This window comes from Galeopterus variegatus, unplaced genomic scaffold, assembly GCF_000696425.1.
Source record: "Galeopterus variegatus unplaced genomic scaffold, G_variegatus-3.0.2 Scaffold989, whole genome shotgun sequence".
NCBI classification, from domain to species: Eukaryota; Metazoa; Chordata; class Mammalia; order Dermoptera; family Cynocephalidae; genus Galeopterus; species Galeopterus variegatus.
The window spans coordinates 376142-401024 of record NW_007727100.1 but is presented as its reverse complement, the minus strand read 5'-3'; the positions used below and the strand labels follow the sequence as shown (position 1 = coordinate 401024).

Genomic DNA, 24883 nt, shown 5'->3' with positions numbered 1-24883 from the left:
CCATCAGTAAGTGGAGTTTCCTCAGTCCTTGAATCTGAGTTGGCCCTGTGACTTGCTTTCGCCAATAGTATGTGGCAGAAGCGATGGTGTGCCAGTTCCATCTCTAGCTCTTAAGAGACCTTGCACACTTCTAAATCCCCTCTGGGATCCCTGCCATGTCCTGAGAATAAGCCTAGGCTAGTTTGCTGGGGAACATGTGGAACAGAGCCCAGTTGTCCCAGATGAGTCCACCCTAGGGCAGCCTAGAGCCAGCTGACCTCCAAATATATGATAGAACCCAGGCAATACCAGTACAATTGTATAATGATCCACAGCTGACAACAGATGCACAAGCTCACCCAGCTGGTACCATAAAAAGTGCCCAGTCAACATGTATCCTTAAGTGTAGTAATAAATGGTTATTATTTTATGCCACTAAGTTTTGAGGTGACTTATTATACAGCAACAGCTGACTGATATAGAAAATGGTAACTCATGTGGGGCAATGCCAAACAAAAATCTAAAATATATGGCATTGCTTCTGAGACTGAATGACAAACAAAAGCTAGAAAACTAATAATGAAGCCTAAAAAAGTGGTGAGAACATTATTATTAGAGACTAAAAACATGGAAACCTGAGATGTATAGTAGTGAAATAATTGGAATACTGTTGCTTGGGGTAATTTGGAAGATGGAAAGTGTTCCTAATGAACTTGTCAATTTGGCTTAGGAGATCTCCATGCAGAATATTGAAAACATCACTTGGTTACTCCTAGCTGTGTATGGTAAAGTACAGCAAGAACAAGATGAGCCAAAGAAAGAACTGCCCAGTTCGTAAGCAAAATTTAGACGGAACATAGAAGAGCCAGAACTTACTAGATTGAAAAACAAGCTATTTCTTTTCTTCTGCCTCTCAACTAAGAAAAATATTAAATAAGGGCATTGCCAATAATACATGGTCTCCTTATAAAGATATGATCAAAGTTGTAACTGTACTATACTTTGATGATATCTTTGAAAGGATTAAGGTGGTACCTAGTAGCAGGTGGACAAAAGGGCTTCCAAGAATCTTAAGGGTATTGGCCCACAGCAGACTATGAACAGGAAGCAGGTTGAGAAAGTTGCTCAAAGGGCATGTCTTCCAATATCCTCATTGGAAATGGCCAAGGACAGTGGAAAAGACAGAATATCTGAGATGTTCTCAGATGGCAGAGCCAAGATCCAGGGAGAGCAGTAAACTGTGGTGCCTCTTACAGTAATTAGAATGAGACTGAAATCAAGGAGCATACTTTGTCCCTCAGCATCCTTCTGAGATTTCAGAATTGTTATAAACTAGTGACTGTTATGTGCTTTTCGTTCTTCTTGAATGAGGATTTTTTTGTGTTATTTTGTCCCTGTCTCACCATTGCATGTACAATGTGCGGAAGGAAGATTAACTTCTCCGGAGGGAAGCATGTATTTTGCATGTGGGACAGACAACCTTAATCAGGGTCAGAGGGCGAACTGTAATGAATTACCTGCATTGATGGCCACCATTAATGGACTCCCTATATTCACATCTGCTGCAATGTGACTTTGCAGGTCTTCCTATTAAAGGATGGAGTTTATTTCTCCACACTGTGAATCTGGGATGCCATTGTGACTTGCTTTGACCAACTAAATGTGGCAGAAATGGTGGTGTGCCAGTACCATCTATAGGCCTCAAAAGGCCTTGTACACTTTTGCTCTCCTTCTTAGAAACCTGCCATGCCATGAAAACAAGCCTGGGCTAACCTGCTAGAGGAAGAAAGACCATGTGGATGGGAGCCAGGTTATCTCACCAAACGCCCAAATATGTGAGAGAGCCCAGCCAAGATCAACAGAGCAGAGCTTCCTACCTTACCCACAGCTGATTGCAAACACATGGTGAGTCTAGCCATGGTGAGAGGAAATGCCCAGCTGACTCATGGGCTCATGAGCAAAAATAAGGGGTTGATTTAAGCCACAAAATTTGAAGTGGTTTGTTATGCTGCATTAGGTAGGTAATACAGGTTCAAGCAACCAAGTAATCTAGAAGAAAGTGACTTTTATTTCTTTTCTGTGGTGACCATTAAGTTACCACTAAACTCAAAATTGGGTTTATAGGGACAGTATAACTTAATTCTTGAAAGTAATTGATCTTTGCACTAAAACCTTAAATAATTGCTTTGTCCTTCTAAGGAACCATGTAAAACAATTCCAATACCCAGATTTGTGGAGGGTGAAAACGGGAGGATAAGTGCTATGATCTGAATGTTCGTGTCCAACCAAAATTTATGTGTTGAAACCTTATCACCAATGTGATTGTACTAGGAGATAGGACCTTTCAGAGGTAATTACATCATGAGGGCAGGGCCCTCACGAATGGGATTAGTGTCCTTATAAAAGAGGCTCCAGAGAGCTGCCTTGCCCTTTCTACCATGTAAGAAGGTGCCATCTATAAACCAGAAAGTGGGCGCTCACCAGACACTGAATCTGCCTTCACCTTGGACTTTCCAGCCTCTAGAACTGAGAACTAAATTTCTGTTGTTTATAACTCTCCCAGTTTATGGTATTTTGTTATAGATGCCTGAATAAACTGAGACAGTAAGTAAGTGTGATTTGAACATAGAAATGCAACTGAAGTTTGCTATCTTAATTTTCTGTTTTTTTGAGTTGGTGTTTATAGGAAACAAACAATATTGTGAATTATATGAGCATGCAAAAATAACCCCACTTGAATTTTCTGTATAAAAATTTTAACATCTGACTATTTTCAACATTAATATGGCTATATTTTCTGATATTTTAATTGTCATTTGCAAAAATGAGCTTGTACAGCACAGAGAGGATATCTGCCTTTAAAAAAATTGAAGTTCAACATTAAAGCTGCCTGCCTGCAATTTAAAAATACACTAATTCCCTTCAAAATAAATCAGTAAAGGGAAATTATAGACAATTGTGTAATATTTTTGAGCTACTTTTGTCTTTTGTATTCCCTAGAGAAGGATGGGGATTTTTCTTTGCAGATAACTGGGATTCGAATGATAGTAATGGAGATTGTCTGAAGCTACAAAACTCGTGGCCACTTTCAAGAAACATAAGCCAAAAGAGAAAAAAATGATAAAAAGAAAAAGGAGGCTGCTAAATTGGGAATGATGAGGGCAACACTGTAATTTGAACACATGGTTTGGTTTCGTAACACATAGCATAGTATAAGAGTCAATAGAAAAAGAAAAAAACTGATAGCACAAAAACACAAATGAAAGACTGGATTAGTAAACTCACATGGTAAAAAGAAACAGTGCCTAAAAAGCAACAATGTGAACTTGTGCTTTTGAAAAAAAAAAAAACCCTTTTGATCCATCATGAAATTGGATATCAGCCCCAATGCTACCCTGTTCTACCCCAAGCACTCATGTGAAATAATTTCCACTCATAGCATCCCGAGAATGGTCTCTCAATTTTTCACTAAAAAGAAACAGTCCTTAGAGAGTAGCATACTTTAAAATCAGCCTGGAATATGCTATCTCAGGATATTTTCAAAGATGTCTGGAAGTTTTGACATAGAAGCCAGGTTAAAATTACTCACACTGGTGTGTTGAAACTTTAAACTTTAAAAAAGTAATTAGGGTCACCTGTAACCAGTGAGTTGACTATGAAAGGCCAAAAGTCCATGATTATGCTTAAGAGGACAACTTGAAGTAAGTAAGGAAGAAGTTTTATATAATATGTCATTAGATTGGAGCACAAGTATAAGTCATTGTTGACAGATATCGACACCCACGAAGAGTCAGGGGCTGGACTGTGGAAAATACATGTGCGATTGTGATCCTCAGACATACTCCTTATCAGGTCCACCCGAGTCCAGATATTAGATCAGATCTGTGTACTTCTTCAGCTTATAGGAACTTGGGGGCAGATATCGCATGGGCACATGAGCATTACCTCATTTTTCATGTTGCTAATGAGGGAAAGACCTTTTTGATGCTGAGCTTCTTTCAAAATGGAGGCATGTATATTATGCAAATTCTTTCTGAATAATGACATAATAACCATATATAAATAGGTAGCGGTACAGCAATGGGTGTAGATGCGTCAGGACCCCTTACTGTATGGGCATTTGCAGCTATACATTCCTAGGGATCCTAGGTACCTAAGAGAAGCTTTGTTGAGATATGAAAAAACTCAGACATTACACTACCCTTTGGGGAAAAGGTATATGCTTTATTCACTAAAAATGAGAAATGCATGCAAGAAGGGAGAAGAGTTGGTGCTAACAGTGGTAACAAGGACAAAGTATTGTCTCAATTATTGGTAATGTAGCAAAATTAAGAAAGCTGTTAAGTAAAAGTCCTAAAATAGAAATGGCATAGTATAAACAAACAGCATTATTTTAAAATCTAGAAAAGGGGCAGTGGTTCAGCAAGGGTTCAGCTTTGTTGATGCAGCAGAACTTCACCTCATGAGGACAGTATTGCTTGCAGCAGTACTCCCTGCTGGAACTCTGGGGACAGAGTCATCTGGAGAACGTGGTAGGGGAAGAAGTAAAAATATAAAGACCTTGTATTCTGGGGGTGGGAGCACTATAGGTAATTGATTCGATATCAGTAAGGGAATATAAGTTTTTTCACTGCCTAGAGTTCTTGGGCCCCATTCCTAGCTCCATTCCAGGATAGGAGGGTCCACAGACTGAAGTGGAAGAAAAGGCTCTGTTGAGGCCTCAGTCCTGAAGAAGTTCACAGAAACTGCCAGAGAAGCTCAAGATCATGCTGATATGATCCAATCTACTCTAAAGGAAGTGAGAGATTGACCTTCCTCTGCTAGGAAAGATTCCAAAAGTACAGAAATTGGGGAAAAGTTTAAGTTGAGGTGATGACGATCAGCACTGTTACCAAGGAAACCTTTGGTTTGGGGTGAGGAGCTAATATCAATCTCAGAGTTAAATCATTTTAAGATATGGTCAAAATGTCTATTTTCAATTAATATCAAATGCTTGAAGACTTCAGGGTCAAAAATGAAGTTTGTTCCCACAGCTTTGTGACCAAAACATTTCTGCTCCCTGAAGATGCAGGTGTTCCCTGATGGAAAACTATTAGGACAGAATAACAAATCCGCTGAGACAGGTATTTAGACTTAGTGGTTGGGTAGGGATCAGAAAACAGAGCAAAATGAATGAAAGTAAAGGAAGGAATAAGTGCAGAAATAAATGAAGAAACCAGTCTAAATTAGTAGATGATCCATGGTCAAGTGGAGAACAGAGATAGTTATATAGTAGAGCTTATGTGTAGAAGTTTAGATTTAATTAGGAAACCAGAACCGTAAGTTCCTGAGTCATGAGGAAAATGATATTTAAGGAAATTAATCTGGTCCCAATAAACAAGATACACAGGAGTAGTGAAGGACTGAGAGGCTGATGAAAGTATCTAAAATCTAGGTGACAAGAGCCAGAGCAAGGGGAGTGAGACTGGTGAGAAAGGAACCGATACTAGACACACTTAAAAGTGAATGTTCTTTCTCTATTTTTTTATTACAAAAGTATTACATACTCACTTTATAAGTTCCAACAGTACAAAAGTATATAAAGTTATGTATATATAGTGTAATCACTGTTAGAATAGAAGTGATATTTCAAACTTCTAAACCATTATAAGAAAAACGAGCACTACACTTTGACAAATTTAGCAAGAGCAAAGAAATAAAAATAATAAAATGACAAAAATTAATATCAAATTGTCATAAATGTAAAAAGGATTAATTGTGAATTAAAAACCAGACATTCTAAGATGGAGTAAAAAAAATCTCATCATGTGCTATTTTGAAAAAATACACCTAAAACAAAACAACAGAGAAAAGTTGGAAATATTAGAATGAATAAAGATATAGCCGGCAAATGCTAACAGTAAAGTAGAGAGAGCAAAGAAAAGTCAAGGCAAAAATTGTTAAATGGGTCAAAGAAGATCTTTTTATATTATGAACTAATACAATCCAATAAGACAATTATGAAACTTAATGCACTGAAAAAGAATTTCAAATATGTAAATCAAAAAAGCTTAGAAATAGGAGACTGTGATAAAACAATGAAGTGCGAGATTTTACATACTTTTATCAGAAAACTTAGATCAAGCAGATAAAAATAGAAAATTTGAATAACAATGAAACTGATTTAAGATATAGAAACATGATATAATATTACTCCAGCAAAGAGAAAATACATATTTGCTTCAATTGCACATGAAATATTTATAAAAAATGTATTACATATAAGATACAACAAATATATTCCAAAATGTATAACTCATGTAGGAAACATTCTCCATCCATGAGACAACATGAGTAGTAATTAAGGAAATAAAGATAGAAAAAAGAAACACCAACTAAAACCTAACCATGCTGAAATACATACACTTCTAAATAACTCTTGGATTACAAAGGAAAAATGAAACTTTAACTACAGATGAGGTAACAAAAGAAGGACAATGAAAATGTTGCATGTGAAAACTATGGGATACAATCAAACATGTATTTAGAGGGAAATTTATAATTTAAATGCATTAAATAGAAAATAAGAAAGATTAAAAAATAAACTGAGCTTTCACCTAAAGAATCTAGAAACAGAACAAACAGAACCAAAGAATGTAAAAAGAAAGAATTAACAAAAGTAGAAAGTGATATTAAAAAACACTTGGTATTTAAAACATATATAACTGAATATAAAATATACAAAGCTATGAAAAGTTCGATCAAAGAAAAGAATTTTAAAAGTAGATAGCCACACATATGCAAATTAAGACACATTAGAAAATATGTGACTTCCAATCAATACTTTTGAAGATCCACATGAAATGAATGAGTTTTGACAAAATTGACTCCAGAAGCAGTAGAAAACGTGGATAAACTAATAATAGAAGAAATCAAAAGATAAGTTAAATTTCTAGCCTCCAAATAAGCACCAGGACAAAATGATTTTATTGGGGAGTATTACCAATTGTTTAAGGAGCAGCTTGTGTCTAAGTCACTTACACTGTAGAAAAAGAAAAACAAAATTCAGGTTCATTCACAAACATAACATTATCCTGATACCAAATCAACAAAAGGGCATTGCACAAAAGAAAACAATAAATGAGAGTTTCCCAACAAGTGTGCCTTGGTGCATTGGTGTCCTGTGGATGGATTGTGTGTGTAGTGTGATCTTTATCTCCTAAGACCTTGGGTTAGCCAGGCAGTGCCAGGGAAGCCAGTTGCTTCTGCCCTGAGCAATCTTGGACCCCAGTGTGCCATGATGTGAAAAAGGTAAGGAAGCACTTCTATAGGCACTTGTCAATAAAGAGCTTTATATCCTAAATAGAATAACGACATACCAAAAAACCACTATTATGTCAGTTTTATTCCCAGAATGCAAGAATAGATCAATATTTGGTAATTAACTACTTTAATGGATAAAAGAGAGTAACCATATTATCATCTTGATATCACCTTGGAAGATGCCAGAAAAAGCACTTTGATAACATTCTTCACCCATTCCTAATAAAATTATAAATCTAGCTGACATGGTTAGAGTGTGGTGCTAATAACACCAAGGTCAAGGGTTCAGATCCCATTACCAGCCAGCTGTCAAAAACAAAATAATAATAATATAATTATAAGTCCATCAGGAATAAAAGGGCATTTCTATGACTTAAAAAAGGGCATCTATCAGAAACACTGGCAATTATCATATTTTAGACCGAAATAATGAAGCATTTCTATTTAAATCAAAAACAAGAAAGATTGCTCCCTCTTTATTAATCAGCATAAATCTGTGTTGTCCTAGAAGTCATAAAATCTTTACCAATGTGTTAAAAGAAAAACATTAGATACAGACATTAGCAAGGGAAAGGAAAACATTTTATTATTTATAACTAACATGATTGTGTACCTAGAAATTCAAGATAATCTACTGAAAATAACCACTGTTAGAGCAAGGAACAGAGTTTAATATGATGTCTGAATGCAAGATAAATATTTAAAATCAATACCTTTTCTCTATACTATTGATAACGATTTTTTTTTGGTTTGTTTTTTTTGGGTTTTTTTTTTGTTTGTTTTTTTGTCTTTTGTCTTTTTCCGTGTCCGGCAATGGATCGCAACCCTCAGTGTTGCCCCCGCACCGGACCGGGGACCGGCAATGGGATCGCAACCCTCGGCGTTGCTCCCGTGCCTCGCTCAGCCAGTGAGCGGGAACCGGTCGATAACGATTTTTTTTTTTGGTTTGTTTTTTTTGGGTTTTTTTTTTGTTTGTTTTTTTGTCTTTTGTCTTTTTCCGTGTCCGGCAATGGATCGCAACCCTCAGTGTTGCCCCCGCACCGGACCGGGGACCGGCAATGGGATCGCAACCCTCGGCGTTGCTCCCGTGCCTCGCTCAGCCAGTGAGCGGGAACCGGTCGATAACGATTTTTTTAAAATGTAGTATCATTCACATATGAGCAATAAAAAACTATAAAACAACAAAGAATAATCTGAACAATGGTTTAATATCTAAATAGACACCATGTTTCCAGATGCAAAACTCACTACCATAAAGATGTCAATTTTTCGCATGTTACTCAAAAGGTCTGAGGCATTTTCAAGGGACTCATTTGTATGAAAGTTCATGAGTTGCTTCTAAAATTCATCTGGAAAAGGAAAATGTGCAAGAATAGCCCAGAAAATTCTGAAAAAATGAAGAGGGAGTGGTCCTATCATATTTCAAATCATAATGCTACAGTAATTAAAACAGTGAGGTACTAGCTCAGCAAAAAATATGAGGGCGCTTCAGAAAGTTCAATGAAATATTCATATTATCTTTTAATTTGTTTTTCCATGAACTTCTTGAAGTATGCTCCCTATCACTTGAACAGAAAAGAAACGTTACAACCATATCTATATAGTTCATGATAAAAAGGGAGTTCCAAATCAGTATGAAAATAATTCAATTGAATAAATAAGTTGGAAAAAATGGCTATTGCTTCCAAAAAAATAAACTTAGACTCTTACTTTCCACCACAAACACACATACAGAAGAAAAGCCAATTCCAGACAGATTAAAGCACTAAGCAATAAGATTATTAGAAGATAATACAGGAGAATGTTTTTATAATCTTGGGATACAGAAGCCTGCTTAAGTATGAGACAAAGCCAAGAAACTATAAAGGAAAGATTGAACTGTTTGTCTATTTACATAATTAAATCTTCTTTATGGAAAACAGCACCATAAGTAAATTTAAAAAGCAAATGATAAACATTTGTAATACATACCACACAAAAGGATACCAGTTCTAATATCCAAAGATCTTCTGCAAATTAATGAGCAAAAAAGACAAATGACACAATGGAAGAATAAGCAAAGGATATAAACAAGCGTTTTCCAACAGAAGAAATACAAATAGCTAATAAATGTATGAAAAGATGCTTAACTTTACTAGTAATTAGAAAAAAAATAATTTAAAAATTAAAAAGAATGATAGTGTCCAGCATGCTGTGAGGGCAATTTAACTCAAACACTTTGATGTAGAAGATATATTTCTAAGGTACTAGCTTATTAAAATACTTGTAAAAGTGCAAAAGATAGATTTAAAAGGATGCTTTGTATAGCATTGTGTATAATAGCAACAAATTGTTAACATAAAAATCTATCGTGTGGAAAGAATTGAATAAATTATATAGTACTCCCTAACATGGTATTCCTGATAGCTGCTTTTTAAAAAATGACTTTCTATTGAGCAATGGTATGGGTTGAATGTGTCCCCCAAAGGTTCATGTATTAGAAATTTGATCTCCACTGTAACAGTGGGAAATGGGTGGGAAATCCTATTATGGTACTTGAAAAGTGGGGCCTTGGCGGACCCCATGGCTCACTTGGGAGAGTTTGGCGCTGGGAGTGCAGTGGTACTCCCGCCACAGGTTTGGATCCTATATAGGGATGGCCGGTGTGGTCACTGGATGAGCGCAGTGCGGGCGACACCAAGCCAAGGGTTCTGATCCCCTTACTGGTCAAAAAAAGAAAAGTGGGGCGTTTAAGAGGTGGTTAGATAACCTAGTGAATGGATTATTTCATTGATGGTTTAATGGGTGGTAATAGACATGGCTATGGTGGTTTTATAAGGAGAGCAAGAGAGCAGGTTAGCTCTCGTGCTCCGCCATTCACCATGTGACACCCTGCATCACTGCAGAACCACCACTAAGATGGCCCTCACCAGATGTGTTCCCCAGACTTTGGACTTCTCAGCCTCTGAAACCGTAAGAAAAAAATATTATTTCTTTATAAACTACTCAGTTTCATGTATTCTGTTATAAGCAACAGACGTGGACTAATACAAGCAGGAAAAAAGCAAGTTTTAGGATAATACATATAGGATGATTTCATTTTGTAAAACACACACTAACACATGCACATACATAGAAAAAGTACGAGGTATATACAAAGCAAACAAATAATCACTGCTATCTTTGGACAATAGTATTAGGAGAGGGATATTTTCACTTTTTACTTTCTTTTTATTTATTTATTTATTTATTTATTTTGTCAATATACACTGTATATGATTATTATGGCCCGTCACCGACACCTCCCTCCCTCCTCCCTCTCTCCCCTCCCCCCCAAGAATGTCCTTTCCCTTTGCATATACTATTGCCTTTTTTACTTTTTACAATAAGCATGTATTACTTTCGTAACAAAAAAACACATAAGCTCACCTTATAACATTTTGATTTAAAACACATTTTTATATATACATGGAGGACAAAAAGAGCTATTGGAAATCTCACTATACAGAAACAATTATTTTTACTACTATGTCAACACTTTTCAGTCCCTGTTATGCATTTTAAACATAGTTTAGGTATTACTCTATGTAATTTTGATCTTGTTTTTTAATTAATATAATATTGTATTTCCCTATATCATTAAAAACACATTAACATAGAGTTTAAATTTACATTTTTTATTTTGAAAATAATACATGTTCAAAATAGAAAATTTAGAATATAAAGAGTCAAAAGAAAATAAAAATCACATATATTCCCACCACCCAGAGATAGTTACTTAAAAAAATAATGAAAGTTGAGTGCACAAATCAGATTAATTAATAATCCTTATACTGTACACACTGCCTTGTTGATCCATGGGCCCTCTTTTATTTTTACCCACTAAATTGTTCTTTTATTTAATTTTGATAACCATGCAATTATTAAATAATCAATAATGTGATTTTAATTATATAATGACATTCAACCACTTACACAATGGACATGAGTACTAGAATATTGAAATAACTTAAATCTATTTATATGATTCTCCCCAATTCTGATCCCCTTTCTTTAACTCCAATCAATGACAATTATCCTGAATTTTCGGATTGATATTCCTTTGCTTCTTAATAAATTTTTTGTATGTCATATATATGTGGCCCTAAATAATAGTGTTTAATTTTACTTTGTTTCTGAATAACATAAAAATCTTATTATATGCAGTCTTTTAGGACTTGATATCTTAATTTAACATTCTAGAAGTAAAATTTACCCATATCATTATGTGTAGCTACAACGCATATATACTACTGCTATATAGTATTCCATTGTGTAAATATACCATGATTTATTAATTTTCCTTGTGGGACTTTTACTAACATTCTAGTGTATATCTTCTTGTTATTTTTCTGAGGACAGTTATACAGTTTCCTGTTTACATAATATAAATATTATACATACATTCGTGTTGTATGTTCCTCTCACTGATGATACCTTGTGAACATACTCCCATTTCAGTAAGAATTCTCCTATGGTATAAACTTGAATAGCTATAATACAGAATTCCATCATACAGTTAAAATATAATATATTCACCACCACCAGTAGTTGGACATCTAGATTGCTTGTCAGTTTCTGCTGTGATAAGCATTACGATGTATATGTCCTTTGGCTCAGCAATTCTCCTTTTAGGAATTTATCTGAAATATCTGAACGAATTTGCACACAAATGTGTACAGTGCCACCATGTAGGATACACAGTTTGTTTTTCACAGCTTGCACAATGCATGTGCTCATTGCAGCAGTTTTTATAATACCAAAAAAACTGGAAAGAACTTAATGCCCACCAATAAGAGATGGAGTAAATAAATTACATATTAAAATTATAACATAGATGCACAATTACTGGCATGGAAAGTTGTTCACAAATTATTAAGTGAAAGAAGTGGGTTAAATGGCAGTATGATTCCACTTTGGAAAAGAAAATAAACATACCTGTGAAAGAGTGTGGAAGAACACTCACCAAAACTTTACAGTGACTATCTCTGGGTATGGAGATTATTTGAGAATTTAGCTTTTTTCACTTTGCCTACTTATATTTTGAAATATTTCAACAGTAAAACTTGATTACATGTACATTAAAAAAGATTACTAAATAATGAATTTAGTGCACAATTGTTTAAATATTTTTCCTGAATAGAAAATACCTTCACATTGTAAAAACTTTGGAAAAGAACATAAAGAATATAAAGAAAACAAAATCACACATAATCCTACCCACCTAGTGATAATTAGTTCACAATCTCCAATATTTTTACTTCTAGTCATTTGTCTCTGATTACATATTTTAAAACAGTTGCAATTACACTTTATACATATAATCTTATATGCTGATTTTTCATTTAACATTATATAATGAACATGCCATAAATATTTTAATGGAAGAATATTCCATCATATGTAAATAGCACATTTGTTTAATCATTCCCTTAAAGTTATACTCTTAGGTTTTTCTCATTTATCACTCTACCACATGACTATATGAGAAACGTCTTTGTTCATGATTTAATTACATTTTAGATAACTTCCTTGGACAGATTCCTTGAAGTAAAAATACTAAGTCAAAGAGTACATTTTTATATCTCTTGATATATATAGCCAGACAGGTTTTATATGTATTGTAAGGCAGAATGGAGTAGTAGGAAAAAAAATAAGAGATCAAAACACCTGGATCCTGTTATCATTAGTATTCTGATTAGTAAAACTGATATAAAAACATCTGTCTTATCTAAGTCACAAGGTTATATTGTGTTAACCAAATGAGAAAATAGCTCCTTCAGAGTCACCATACATATTACTTTTGCAGGAATGCTTTCTTTGACTTTCCAGACTTTCACAGCATCCTATCCTTATTTTTTTAATGGCCTTACTACAATTCATAAATAATTGTTCAGTTATTTGTACATTGTCTATTTCCTCCAGATGATTTTAAGACGCTCCATTAAAACATGCCTGGCACACAGCTGGTACTCAATAAATATTTGTTGAATGAATGAATGAATGAATGAAATGACAGCATTTTGTAAACTGTAAATCATTAGATTTTTGGAAGGTATTGCTATTTTAATCATTATTATAATTGTTCTTTTTATTGTCATGTGGATGATTCTAAACCTTTAGAGATTCCTTGCCTGCCTATAATTTCATTATGCAGCTTTCATGCTTTTCAGGCCAGCTAGAGGGATGAGTAGCAACATTTCTGGAAGTGCCTAGTGGGGGCTGCATCTTAGAGAACAAAGTAGTCAGTTCTCTAGGTCAGCACGCTGTGATTTAAAGAGCTGTAGTGACCATTAATCATATACAAGGCAATGGTCAGGAACCCAGGAGATCAGTGATATTTGAAGAAACAGGTCAATCCTGAAGGTCAGAAACAAACTAATGATTAGTGGTTTAGATAGTAAGGTGTAATCTGGACAAATGGTCAGTAGTAAGGGATTAAAGCAGATGGGAATTTTCCAAGCACCAGTACTCAAAGCATGGAGCTATGAATATGATTCTAAAGCAAAGGGTACTTGAACTCAGTGCTCCCTTATATTAGTCCTGCCAAAACTGAAAATAGTATCAGGAAGTGTTTGCACTTATTTCCATATACATAAGCAGGGGATGGTAGTAGCTCATTGAGGAATGAAAGCTGTAAATACAAATAGGTTCTGATAGTGACAGAATAATGTGAGATTATTTATATACAAGATCTTAATAATATTTTACACATAATATGGGATCAATCAAGCCGTGGATCTCATAATTCTCATATCAATTTTCAGCAACAGATATTATAGCATAGTGGTTAGGATCATGGGCTCTGGAAACAGGCTAACCGGGTTCAAACTCCAACTCTATTATTTACTAGTTGTGTCCTTTGGACAATTTATTTCACCTCTGTGTGCTAGTTTCCTCATCTGTAAAACGGGGATAATGATAGTACCTACCTCAATGGGTTGTGTGAAGGTTAAACGAGTTAATGCACATAAGGACCCTAGAACAGTGCCTGGACTTAGCAAATGCTATGTTAAGTGTTATTATTATTATTATTATCATTTAGTTACATAAGATCAAACAAACAAAATTAATGTTATTAAAAAATGGACAAATAATACACTGTATGTTAACTTTATCTACAAGAACAGTCTCTAAACAGGAATTTTTCTCACTGAAATAAAAATTTTACTTGTAGCTAAACATAGCTGACTACATAAAATCTGTAAGTATTAGCAAAGTATTAAAATTTATTGCAGCAATTCCATTAGCTTATTCTATAGAAGCTTTTTTATGAACACTATCTTAAAAAGTTGTAGAGAATAAATACACATTTCTTAATACCAAAAAAACACAAGCTGCAGTACAGTTGGTCCATAATATCTAGTCTATAAGAAGGAATGCCCTACCAAATTTTTTTGAAGCTCGTTCTACTAGAAGCAGAAATATTTCAGTTGGAAGATCTGTCTGTGGAAAGATCTGAACATAGGACGGCCTGAACAGGGGAAGACTAGATTTGAAAAACCTGGACCTGGGGAAGGGTTGGAAGAGCTGGACTATAGAATATGTTAGAATACCTGGATATTGCAGATGGTGGAAGACCTGAATGTTAGAAGATCAGCACACTGGAAACGTTGGAAGACATGAATATTGAGCCCGCTGATGGAAGACTGGGTAGTTGTTGGAAGACCTGAAGATACTGGAAGACGTGAAGATGCTGGAAGATGTGGAGATGCTGGAAGACGAGCAGATGCTGGAAGCCCTGGAGATGCTGGAAGACCTGGAGGTGTAGGAAGACATAGATTTTCCGGAAGACATGGCTTTGTCGGAAGATGTGGATTTGCTGGAAGACGTAGCTTTGTTGGAAGACGTAGGCTGGAAGACATGTATTTGATGGAAGATGTGGATTTGCTGGAAGCCATGGATTCGATGGAAGACAAGGATTTTCTGGAAGAAATGGATAGGCTGGAAGACCAGGAGGTCATTGGAAGATGTGGATTTTCTGGAAGACATGGCTTTCTTTGGAAGACATGGCTTTCTTTGGAAGACCCGAATTGTCCGGAAGACCTGAATTCGTTGGAAGACTTCGATTTGCTGGAAGACTGGATGGTTACTGGAAGACACAGATTTTCTGGAAGACGTGGATCTTTGGGAAGACGTAGATCTTTGGGAAGACATATCTTGACTGGAAGACCTGGAGGTTATTGGAAGACATGAATTTTCTGGAAGACATGGCTCAAATGGAAGCCCTGGATTTAGTGGAAGACACAGATTTTGTCTGGAAGACTTGACTTGGTGGAAGACATAGATTGGCTGGAAGACTTGGATTTTTTCAGAAGACGTGGATTGACTGGAAGACCTGGATTTCTTACTGGAAGACACTGATTAACTGGAAGACTTGGATTTTTCTGGAAGAACTGGGTTTATTAGAAGACTTGGATTTGGTGGAAGACATAAATTTTTCTGGAAGACATACATTGGCTGGAAGACCTTGAAATTGTTGGAAGATGAGGATTGGCAGGAAGATCTGGATTTGATGGAAGACCTTGCAATTATTGGAAGACATGGATTTTCTGGAAGACGTGGATTTTCCTGGAAGATCTGGATTTTGTGGAAGACCTATAATAGCTGGAAGACTGGATTTACTGGAAGACTTGGTGGTTGCTGGAAGACATAGATTGTCCGGAAGACATGGATTTTCTGGAAGGCCGGAATTGTCTGGAAGACCTTGAGGTTGTTGGAAGACTTGAAGTTGTTGGAAGACCTGGAGTTGTTGGAAGACCTGGAGTTGTTGGAAGACCTTGACACTGGCACCATTGGAAACCCTGGACATTGGAAACATTGGAAGCACAGGACGTTGGAGACATTGGAAGCCTTGGATTTTGGAGACATTGGTTACTCTGAACATTGGAGACTTTGGAGGCCCTAAACATTGGGACATTGGATATTGGCAGCCATAGACACTCGAAGCCCTGGACATTAGAGACATTGCAAGTACTATACCTTGGAACCCCTAAACACTGGCAAATGTAAGCAATAGAGAACTGAGACATTTAGAAATCCTAAAGTGGAAAGCCCTGGATATTGGGAGACATTGAAAAACCTGGATATTGAAACATTTATGTCAAAAGACATAACATTTGGAAGAATGAAATTTTAATGATGCTGGAGGTCAAGGATGCTGGTAGCTATAGACATTAGGAGAATTGGATATTAAGCTATCTGTATGTTAAGAGACCTAGTCATTTGGACATTGGGGATATTGGAACACTCCAGTTTCCAATGTTGAAAGACCCAGTTTTGGGAGATATTGAAAGAATCAGGCATTGGAGAAACTGGTGATAAGAAGACACTGAAAATCAAAATTTAGAAGTCATTAAAGGATGTGGGAACTGGATGATGTAAGTGCTAAAGGATATTGGAAAAGCTAGACTTGGACACTATGAAATACATAGACTCTAGAAGACCTGTATATTGGAGACATTGTAGGATTGGGACTGTAGAAGATTTGAAAGTTAGAACTCTGGATCCTGAAAGAAAAAACCTGGACCTTAAAGATGGATTGTTGGAGATACTGGAAGATCTAGACATTTAATAACCCCAATATTGGGGAGATTTAAAAACATGGGTATTGGAGATACTACAGGCTGGAAACTGAAAAGACACAGATGCTGTATTATTTGGAAGATCTGACAATTGGAGGTGTTGGAAGCTGTGAAGCTTAGAAGACCTGTGTTGAAAACACTGAAAAATGGAAAGGTCTAATCTTAGAGATATTGTAAGGTCATGTTGAAAGATATTGGCAATATTGAAAGACTTGTATATTGGGGCCTAGATATTACATTAAAAGACATCATGAGACTACTCACAGTTTTTATGACTATGGCATCTTTTCCACTAAAAAGCACAGGGAAAGGACATTTTAGAAAAATGACAAAGAGAAGGAAGGCAAATTCAAACAAAAGCAAGTAGTTTTGGTTGAAACCTATCTTTATATTCTCAATCAACTGGTACCCAGATCCTTAATGTGTTGACAGGATGAGAATGGGAATTATCAAAGAATAAGCAGTTTCTAGGCTAGGGGAATTACTTGGCTCTAGATCAAGGGTCAGCAAACATTTTCTGTTATGAGTCAGATAAAAAATATTTAAGGCTTTGTAGGCCATATGGTCTCTGTTGCAGCTGCTCAACGCTACCATTGTAGTGCAGCCATAGATAATAGGTTAATGAGTGGGGATGACTGTGTTGCAATAAAACTTTATTAAAAAAAAAAAAACCACATTGGGCTAAATTTGGCCCAAGGGCCCTAGTTTGCCAAGCCCTGCTCTAGATACCAAATTTAGGGTATGTTAAACTTAAGTACATCCCAGGGTAGCATTCACATGCAAGAGAACAGATAGAACAATTTGAAGGCCAATGGTAAATACCGATGTCCATGTAATGTGATGATACTCAGGAGAGGAGGCTGGCAGGAACCTAAGAATGGAGTTTAGATGTCTAGGCAATTGTTTCAGATGCCCAAACAGAGAGCTTTGTATTCAGAGCCAAAATTAAATGAGCTGCATTCAGGGCCCCAACCAAGGGGGTTAGGGAGTCAGAGAAAATGTCCTAATTTAGTAGGCTGGAGGCTTAAGAAAATTAGAGGAGAAGCCTACCCCTATAGACTGGGCATATATGGTGGGGAACAAGAAAGAGATTGATTATAGCTTGTAGGCTCATCTCAGGCACCCTGACTTCAGGTAATAAATGTAATTTCTGATCTTACCCACCAAAGCTTAAGTCACAAGCTTAAAGGATCAGAGTTGAGCTACAGGCTAAAGGTGAAGCTTAGTAGTCAGATAAGGCTGAGGACACACGACAGGGACTATCACTTGTATTACATGAAAGAGAACACTGGCAGACAAAACTGGTAAGGCATACTGGGACTGGATCATGATTTAAAGATCTAGTAGTGAAGTAGCCACTGGAGGTTTTTGAACAAGGAAATATTGGGATCAGAACTGTGCACAAGGAAATTTAGTCAACAGCAAGGTGCTAAATAGCGAAGACTACTGTATGTACATACATATATATAATATAAAAATTCTATTTTTCTACAAACTTTTTGAAGTACCCTCATATTCCAAGTTAAAACAGTTAAAGGGTTGAGATGAGAGCCCATCATAGTCACACAGTTAAGTGGTAGTGGAGGCTAGAATTAAGGCAGTAACAGTTCTGTCACTCAGCAGACATGGCATCAGTTATGAATAGTCAGCATTCTGAATACTGCTACTTTAAACTTCTTGAATGCCACCACAGAACACATGACATACAAAAAAGTTCAGAAGCCAGTTATGAAGAATTATCCTTGCCTAGTAAGATTACTTAGACTTACACAATTTCTCTCAAAGGCAGCTGAGCTAATGACTTGGTGGTCAAACAAAGGAGATCCTATACAGCTTTATCTTTACCCCCTATATCAGAGTTACTTAATTATCTTTCAAGTGGAACCAAGTGGACGGATTATTTTCTAGAAAATAGAAATACATCCATGTCAAAAAAGTCATTACCTCTAATCACTATATAAATAAATATCATGCAATAATAACCACATTATAAGTATAGCATAAAGAATCACTGCAGATCAAAGAATAGCTTAGGGACCAAGGAATTATTGTTTCAGGTATCCCTCATAAACAAACAAACAAAAACAATTAAAACTCGTTTTTAAAATTCCTCCCCTCAAAATCATCATGCATACCTTATTTTGAGAGAAATTACATATCAAAATATTTAAGATTTTGCAGAGATAGGAGTGAACCATCATATTCTATTAATATAATGCTTATTCATGTTATAATAATAATAATAGCAACAATTTATTGAGCACTTACTATGTGCCAGGCACTGAACTAACTAAGCATTTCATATAATCTCATAGCAATCTTATAATGCAGGTATTTTTGACCCCGTTTTACAGATTAGAAACTAAAGTCTGGAATGGTTAAGAAACATGCTCACAGTCACATAGCTGGTAATTGGCAGGGGCAGGATTTGAAAACAGGTCTACCTGATTTCAAAGCCTAGGCTCCATCCCAACTCCTCACACTCCAATAACCCAAGGGTTATATTGCCAGGACTAAGCACCACTCACCCAAAAAGGGACAGTCCCCAGCCCAGAGCAGACAAGAGGTCAGTGGCCAAGTCTCATGTTCTTCTCATTACAGCACTCATCACTCCATTGCCAAGTAGTCAAGAACCAACTCTAGATGACTGCAATGATGGGTTAATTATATCTTTGGCTTTATGTAGCAATGCAAGAAAGATGAAGTGCAATGTCTCAAACAAACTAGATTCATATTTAACTTCTCACTATTCGTTATTCATGCTAGTCAAATGTATTATTTATTATTTCATCTTTCTTCTATTTGATTTTATGGCTCCCAAAAATATATACACTCTGTTCACAGCATATCATATTTATTTCTGAATTCTTAAACAACCATAACACACTGACATCAAAGGCCAATAAAAGGTAATAATACTACGTAAAGTTCAGTGATCAATGTATTCCACATCACAAACATTGTCCACACAAGCTTTCAGACTATGCACACTGTCAAAACCCTTTATTAGCATTCAGGTGGTGGCCACCATGTGATCCAAATGTGTAACTTAAAGAGTCTTCTCTGCATTTTGAACTTAAAAGATTTTAAACAAAAAGTTCTTTTTAAATGCTGGGTTTTTTCCCTCTGTATGGTCACTGTAGTAGTAGTGACGCGACTCAATTTAAAATTTGATTTCTCTAATTCTGTTCAAGTTAAGAGAAAAACTTGCCATGGTAGTAGTCTCAATAAATGGAAAATAAATAGTAAAAGCCCTTTCTTTAAAGGCATATGGAACCACTGATTACACTGGTAAAAAGATAATTGACTTAAAAATATTTACCCCTAGGGCTGGCCCCGTGGTGCACTCGGGAGAGTGCGGTGCTGGGAGTGCAGCCACGCTCCCGCCGCGGGTTGGGATCCTATATAGGACTGGCCGGTGCGCTCACTGGCTGAGCGTGGTGTGGGCGACACCACACCAAGGGTTGCGATCCCCTTACCGGTCACAAAAAAGACAAAAAAAAAAATGTGTATATATATATTTACCCCTAGTCATGATTAAAAATAAGTAAATTAGGGGCCGGCCTGTGGCTCACTCAGGAGTGTGTGGTGCTGATAACACCAAGGCCATGGGTTCGGATCCCATATAGGGATGGCCGGTTAGCTCACTGGGTGAGCGTGGTACAGACAACACCAAGTCAAGGGTTAAGATCCCCTTACCGATAATCTTTAAAAAATAAATAAATAAATAAATAAGTAAATTATCCATGAAAATTTAAAACATTAACCATACAGAGTTCTCTGTTTTGGTTTATGGAAACAATAAATACAAAATGTTCGAGTATTTTACACATAGTATCTATGCATTATTTTCCCCAGACCCTATAATCCAGAGAAAAAAATGGCAATTATCGTAGAAAAAGAAACTCATGGGGGATACTCTACCTTTTCTTTGAGGAACTTGATGTTATGTTTGCCTTTTTTCTATGGCATCTATGCCCACCTTTCCTTTCTGGAGGGACTAAAATGTGGTAAAACTTGAACCACAAGCACTATTCTTACAATAACAAGAATACAATGCAATAATACTACTACTTACGTGGTCTTTATGAAAGGGCTTTGATAATCTCAAAATCAACCAATGAGGTTGAGGCACCTTTCTCTCTTGGTCACAATGTCAGAGATAGAAGGCCTTAGGGACCAAGTGGTCCTACCCTCTTTTTTGACAGATAGAGAAGAGTGACTTGAATAAGACCATCTATTGAACCAGTTGCAGAATAAACACTTCAAATCAAGGCTTCCTAATTCCTGGGCCCACCACATTTGGATTATATTTTCTATTATAATTTTGTTTAGCCTCAGAGCAACAGTTGGCAACCATGGCTGTATAAAGAATCACTTGAGTCACTTACAGATGCTGGTCCTATCAGTGATTCAGCAGGTCTGAGGGCAGGTCCCAGAAATCTGTATTTTTCAAAGCTTCTCATAATGACTCTAATTTACAGTCAGTGTTAAGAACTGTGGCTTCAAGCCAGAGTGTCAGCTTACCTAGCACCATGGTGAGTCACTAGATCCACAGCACCCTACAATGGGTTTTTCACCCCTCATCTACCTCATTTGAGCTTGTTGAGGAATCTGTCAACCAAACCACAACCATGCAAGCAAGCCCTTTTAACATTTTATTTTTTCCCCTTTTTCCTGATCATGTCAAACTCAGATATAAGTAGCCTACCATGCAGAATTCCAGATTGGGGGGGTGGAAATGACTGGATTCCCCCACTCCAAATCTCAACTCAAGTGGGCTTCATCCATGCTTCCTACAAAACCAAATTTAATTTACTCTCTAGTGTATTGTTTGACACTGTTGTTTAAAGGCACATTTTTTCTCATTACTGTCTGTATATAAATTTTATCATTCTAGGTTGTCTTTATGCTTTTTCAAGTTACATAAGATCTCTTTTTGGCAAGTTCACGCCAATGAATTATCTTTCTTTCTTTCTCTTTTCAAGTTTTTTGCACATCATTATCACATGTAATTATGGTGCCAGTGCTGTGATGCTGGCACAATAACAGTTAAGACAGAAGAAACAGCGACGTTATTCAGACTTCCTGTCTCTCTATTCCCCAGAATAACTGACCAGATGAGTTCAAAATGGACATCAGGCGGAAATGTGCACAAGCAGCCAAAATAACAGGCAGGCTCATCACATGTCTTTGCCAAGAATTCTTAAAACAAGATATCAGCTTCTTATCTCTGGATTTATGATATTCTTTTCCCCTCTGTTAAATTTGCCTGGAAAATTCCAAACATCCAAAATTAAAACAGCAATAACTTTTGTAACACAATTGAGTCAAATACAAATTGAGTAAATACATGGAATTATAGAGGGAATAAAAAAAATAAAAACCCAAATTGGGAATAAAGTTTCCATCACTTTCAGGGAGCAGGAAGTATCAACATCCTTTTTCTGGAAGATATAGTCAACTCTTTTCACTGGGAAGGCCAAATATGAGAACAGAGAGGATTTATGGAAATGAACTCTCTCTAGCAGCTCTTCAGGTTAGGTACCAAAGTAAGTCCAGGAATTCATCATAAATGTACTGCCTTTCAGGACTGGCCAATAGCTACCTTATATAATTGCTGCAAAACAATTTAAAGTTAATTTATACCAAACTAGTTCTTTCTGGTGAGACAGCAAGTTAGGCTTAATGAGAATTAAAATAAATTTTGGGGTCAAGAATACAAAATCAAACTGTCCAACCAAGTAGAGTAACCCCTCCCTAGGTCCTAGAGTAGAGTTCCTGGAGTCATCTAACACCTTTTAGGAAAAAATGGGGCAGGGAAGGGAGTATTGTAAAAGCCCAGACAATTGGTTTGTTCACTGAAATAAAACACTGAAGTGATTGGGATTGTGTTTTACAAATTTTACATTAGTAATAGTAGTTATTGGGCAATTAATTTCTATTTCTCTCTAACCTTAAGGCGAGGATGATAATGCACCAATGAAAATGCTGGTCATGACAGTAGTGGCAAGGAAAGAATAGGGAAAACTGGATTTTGTCTACAGAAAAGTAAGCTGAGTCTCCTGCTCCACTATCATCCCTCAGCACATGGATTACCACATCAGAGCTGTAAGAGTTTGAATCCCAAGGTTGAACTATCTGTGTGTGGCACTTCTGCTTCCTAATATGCAGGATGGGTTTGGATGACATGGGATGATGGTCCAGCCTATTCTCCCCTGTCAAACAAGCAGAGAAAAAAGATTTATTGGCCTTTGTTTGAAGGTGTCTTATTACTGCTTTACAGGGCTGTGGGCAATCATTTAAGCCTTGCCTGAAGGTCAATATATATTCCACCAGAGGATCTCTTTCTTCTGAATCATCAAGACAATTTGATCTGTGGAGTGGGCAATTCAACATTCTTCGAGTTCTGAATTAACCTACTCTGGCCTCTTTTACCAACTTTTGATGTGATCGCATCTCTGAAATATTTCTCAACTATTTTTTGAGGGCGAGAGTCTAAAAGTTTAGGAATGTCACTTAACTCAATGTCTTCAAACCCTTCACCACCCAAACATTTTGCAGATGTTACATTTCTGATTTCTTCTACCACTGGAAAACCATCAGAATTAATTACAACCTCATTCAAAAGTTTCTGCCAGATTCCATTAAGGGTCGATTGTTTATTTCTCTCACTGATTCTTCTACTATTGTTAAAAGCATTAGAAATAGAGAAATTTTGCCAAGCTACTTTCACAGTAAGTTCTGGTATCTCTTTGATAAGATCTGCAAGGTAGTCAAATGTATGCCGGGTATAGTACATCATGAATATTTTAGTACTTCCAGATGTATGTGTTGAAGGAGCAGAGTTGTACTGTGGAGAATGGAGATGACTTGAACGCAGGGGTCAGCATTTACTATCACACTTTTGTCAGTGGGAACAGTGTCCAGAATCCTCGATACTTTGAATTCAAGACTTTTTTGTTTGTTTGTTTTAATTTTGTTTAACCTCAGGAACAAAACACTTCAAAAACCAGTCCAAAAAGAGTTTCTCAGTGATCCTTATTTTGTGGTTTTCCCTTCATGTAGACAGAAAAGTGTTTCTGGTATTCTCTTTTAAGAGGGCAAGGATTTCAGAATCTGTGAAGCAACATGGGTTTAATCAGAAAGTCACCAGAAGCATTGGAACAAAGTAGAACTTTGAGCTTGTCTTTTCCAGGCTTGAAGCCTCTGGTCTTTTTCTCATTCTTTGCAACAGATGTGCAAATAGTCATTCACTTCCAGAACAGGACTGTTTCATCAGCGTTGAAAACCTGTTCAGGCAAACAGCCATTTTCCCTAATCACTTTCTTCAGGTATTCAGAACCATGGGAATCGAACCCACTCCTGAGAGCTCAAAACTCTCTACCCCGCAGCAGCTTCATGATCTGCTTCCTCTGCCGGCCACTTCTTTTCATACAGGACATAGTGCTTCTTAAACCTATCAAGCACCCATTACTTTGCAATGAATGTTAGAACTTTTCACCCAGATTGAAATTTAAACTTGCATTTTTTGTGATCCTCGCTGGTAGCCACAAATGCAAATCTTATTCCATTTTCTCTGTTTTGGCATTTCAAGTTATGTATGATTTTCTTGATGATCCTGGTATGCCTCGGATGCACTGGCCCTAATAGCTTTCTCATTTTTCTTTATTGTACAAATCGTAGATTCATTAACACCAAAAATAAAAAAAAAAAATGCCCTGTGGAGGTCTTGCTTTCATCATTATCAAGCATTTCAAGAACTTGTATTTTGTTTGTTATCACCTTTCTTTTTCTCTTCACTCTTATTGCATTTCTATCATCTCTCTTTTGCTTGGAGGCCATTCTTACCCTAACTTATGCAAATGTGCAGTGGTTGAAAGTTTTATATCACCAAGCAGTACACAATATTAATTTGTAATACTTAAGAACCAAATGATAACATTCACAAGACAAATAAAAAAGGCTAAACCGTTTTTGTATGACAACACACGTGTGAG

General features: G+C 36.4%; 2 pseudogenes; both read left to right on the top strand.

Moving 5' to 3' along the window:
• LOC103591563 overlaps positions 1-15559 on the top strand; it is a 38163-nt pseudogene extending 22604 nt beyond the window's left edge.
• On the top strand, positions 15557-17554 carry LOC103591562 (annotated as a pseudogene).
• Positions 17555-24883: the final 7329 nt, after the last annotated feature.